The 3010-nt window shown below is 48.4% G+C and overlaps 9 non-coding genes across 9 annotated transcripts; all 9 read right to left on the bottom strand.

Moving 5' to 3' along the window:
* Positions 1 to 101: 101 nt before the first annotated feature.
* LOC118347174 lies at positions 102 to 220 on the bottom strand. The gene has a single exon (XR_004800418.1). It is a non-coding gene; the product is annotated as a 5S ribosomal RNA (ribosomal RNA).
* A 189-nt stretch (positions 221 to 409) lies between these two features.
* LOC118347173 lies at positions 410 to 528 on the bottom strand. The gene has a single exon (XR_004800417.1). It is a non-coding gene; the product is annotated as a 5S ribosomal RNA (ribosomal RNA).
* A 189-nt stretch (positions 529 to 717) lies between these two features.
* On the bottom strand, positions 718 to 836 carry LOC118347179. The gene has a single exon (XR_004800423.1). It is a non-coding gene; the product is annotated as a 5S ribosomal RNA (ribosomal RNA).
* A 190-nt stretch (positions 837 to 1026) lies between these two features.
* LOC118347178 lies at positions 1027 to 1145 on the bottom strand. Its single transcript, XR_004800422.1, has one exon. It is a non-coding gene; the product is annotated as a 5S ribosomal RNA (ribosomal RNA).
* A 188-nt stretch (positions 1146 to 1333) lies between these two features.
* Positions 1334 to 1452, bottom strand: LOC118347172. Its single transcript, XR_004800416.1, has one exon. It is a non-coding gene; the product is annotated as a 5S ribosomal RNA (ribosomal RNA).
* A 190-nt stretch (positions 1453 to 1642) lies between these two features.
* Positions 1643 to 1761, bottom strand: LOC118347177. Its single transcript, XR_004800421.1, has one exon. It is a non-coding gene; the product is annotated as a 5S ribosomal RNA (ribosomal RNA).
* Positions 1762 to 1949: 188 nt separating this feature from the next.
* On the bottom strand, positions 1950 to 2068 carry LOC118347176. Its single transcript, XR_004800420.1, has one exon. It is a non-coding gene; the product is annotated as a 5S ribosomal RNA (ribosomal RNA).
* A 190-nt stretch (positions 2069 to 2258) lies between these two features.
* Positions 2259 to 2377, bottom strand: LOC118347171. The gene has a single exon (XR_004800415.1). It is a non-coding gene; the product is annotated as a 5S ribosomal RNA (ribosomal RNA).
* Positions 2378 to 2869: 492 nt separating this feature from the next.
* Positions 2870 to 2988, bottom strand: LOC118347175. Its single transcript, XR_004800419.1, has one exon. It is a non-coding gene; the product is annotated as a 5S ribosomal RNA (ribosomal RNA).
* Between the last annotated feature and the right edge of the window lie 22 nt (positions 2989 to 3010).

Genomic DNA, 3010 nt, shown 5'->3' with positions numbered 1-3010 from the left:
CCCTTGGCTACGCGCTGGGCAGGGCGTGATTTTCCTAAAAATCCACTCCCAAGTTGTCCTTCTTGTAAATTCGCCTCGTAAGGCGGAAAAAACAAAAACGAGGGGTGCAACATAAGGACTTCCCAGGAGGTCACCCATCCTAGTACTACTCTCGCCCAAGCAAGCTTGAATGCGGAGTTCTGATGGGATCCGGTGCATTAGTGCTGGTATGATCGCATCCATCAAACTAATTACTTAAAATTCATATAATCCTTGAGCGACATACTAGCGTCCTTCCGATCCCAATCCAAACGGAGATCTGATCCAAACCCATGGCTACGCGATGGGCAGGGCGAGATTTTCCCAAAAATCCACTCCCGAGTGCTCCTTCTTGTCAATTTATCTCGCAAGGCGGAAAAAACAAAAACGAGGGGTGCAACACGAGGACTTCCCAGGAGGTCACTCATCCTAGTACTACTCTCGCCCAAGCACGCTTAGCTGCGGATTTCTGATGGGATCCGCTGCATTAGTGCTGGTATGATCGCAACCATCAAACTAATTACTTAAAATTCAAATAATCCTTGAGCGACATACTAGCGTCCTTCCTATCCCAATCCAAACGGAGATCTGATCCAAACCCATCGCTACGCGATGGGCAGGGAGAGATTTTCCCAAAAATCCACTCCCGAGTGGTCCTTCTTGTCAATTCCTCTCGCAAGGCGGAAAAAACAAAAACGAGGGGTGCACCACGAGGACTTCCCAGGAGGTCACCCATCCTAGTACTACTCTCGCCCAAGCACGGTTAACTGCGGAATTCTAATGGGATCCGGTGCATTAGTGCTGGTATGATCGCACCCATCAAACTAATTATTCAAAATTCTTATAATCCTAGTGCGACGTAATAGCGTCTTTCCCATGCAATTGCGAACCGGCGATCTGATCGAAAGCCATAGGTACGCGATGGGCATGGCTCGATTTTCCTAAAAATCCACTCCCGAGTGGTCCTTCTTGTCAATTCATCTCACAAGGTGGAAAAAACAAAAACGAGGGGTGCAACACGAGGACTTCCCAGGAGGTCACCCATCCTAGTACTACTCTCGCCCAAGCACGCTTAGCTGCGGAGTTCTGATGGGATCCGCTGCATTAGTGCTGGTATGATCGCAACTATCAAACCAATTATTTAAAATTCATATAATCCTAGGCGACCTACTAGCGTATTTCCGATCCCAATGCGAACCAGCGATCTGATCGAACCCTTGGCTACGCGCTGGGCAGGGCGTGATTTTCCTAAAAATCCACTCCCAAGTTGTCCTTCTTGTAAATTCGCCTCGTAAGGCGGAAAAAACAAAAACGAGGGGTGCAACATGAGGACTTCCCAGGAGGTCACCCATCCTAGTACTACTCTCGCCCAAGCAAGCTTGAATGCGGAGTTCTGATGGGATCCGGTGCATTAGTGCTGGTATGATCGCACCCATCAAACCAATTATTTCAAATTCATATAATCTTAGGGCGACCTACTAGCGTATTTCCGATCCCAATGCGAACCGGCGATCTGATCGAAACCCTTGGCTACACGATGGGCAGGGCGAGATTTTCCCAAAAATCCACTCCCGAGTGGTCCTTCTTGTCAATTTATCTCGCAAGGCGGAAAAAACAAAAACGAGGGGTGCAACACGAGGACTCCCCAGGAGGTCACCCATCCTAGTACTACTCTCGCCCAAGCACGCTTAACTGCGGAGTTCTGATGGGATCCGGTGCATTAGTGCTGGTATGATCGCACCCATCAAACCAATTACTTAAAATTCATATAATCCTTGAGCGACATACTAGCGTCCTTCCGATCCCAATCCAAACGGAGATCTGATCCAAACCCATGGCTACGCGATGGGCAGGGCGAGATTTTCCCAAAAATCCACTCCCGAGTGGTCCTTCTGTCAATTTATCTCGCAAAGCGGAAAAAACAAAAACGAGGGGTGCAACACGAGGACTTCCCAGGAGGTCACCCATCCTAGTACTACTCTCGCCCAAGCACGCTTAACTGCGGAGTTCTGATGGGATCCGGTGCATTAGTGCTGGTATGATCGCACCCATCAAAACTAATTACTTAAAATTCAAATAATCCTTGAGCGACATACTAGCGTCCTTCCGATCCCAATCCAAGCGGAGATCTGATCCAAACCCATAGCTACGCGATGGGCAGGGCGAGATTTTCTCAAAAATCCACCCCCGAGTGGTCCTTCTTGTCAATTTATCTCGCAAGGCGGAGAAAACAAAAGCGAGGGGTGCAACACGAGGACTTCCCAGGAGGTCACCCATCCTAGTACTACTCTCGCCCAAGCACGCTTAACTGCGGAGTTCTGATGGGATCCGGTGCATTAGTGCTGGTATGATCGCACCCATCAAACTAATTGCTTAAAATTCATATAATCCTTGAGCGACATACTAGCGTCCTTCCGATCCCAATCCAAACGGAGATCTGATCCAAACCCATGGCTACGCGATGGGCAGGGCGAGATTTTCCCAAAAATCCACTCCCGAGTGCTCCTTCTTGTCAATTTATCTCGCAAGGCGGAAAAAACAAAAGCGAGGGGTGCAACACGAGGACTTCCCAGGAGGTCACCCATCTGATACTATACCATTTAAATAAGCTTAGCTGCGAGATTACGGGATCCGGTGCATTGAATCTTGTATGATCGCGCCATCAAGCTAATTATTTAAAATTCATATAATCCTAGTGCGACGTACTAGCGTCTTTCCGATTTAAATGCGAACCGGCGATCTGATCAAAACCCATAGCTACGCGATCGGCAGGGCGCGATTTTCCTAAAAATCCACTCCCGAGTGGTCCTTATTGTCAATTCCTCTCGCAAGGCGGAAAAAACAAAAACGAGGGGTGCAACACGGGGACTTCCCAGGAGGTCACCCATCCTAGTACTACTCTCGCCCATGCACGGTTAAATGCGGAGTTGAAATGGGATCCAGTGCATTAGTGCTGGTATGATCGCACCCGTCAAACTAATTATTTAAAATT

Source organism: Juglans regia, unplaced genomic scaffold (genome assembly GCF_001411555.2).
Source record: "Juglans regia cultivar Chandler unplaced genomic scaffold, Walnut 2.0 Scaffold_839, whole genome shotgun sequence".
Taxonomy (NCBI): domain Eukaryota; kingdom Viridiplantae; phylum Streptophyta; class Magnoliopsida; order Fagales; family Juglandaceae; genus Juglans; species Juglans regia.
This window is presented reverse-complemented; position numbering and strand designations above follow the sequence as displayed.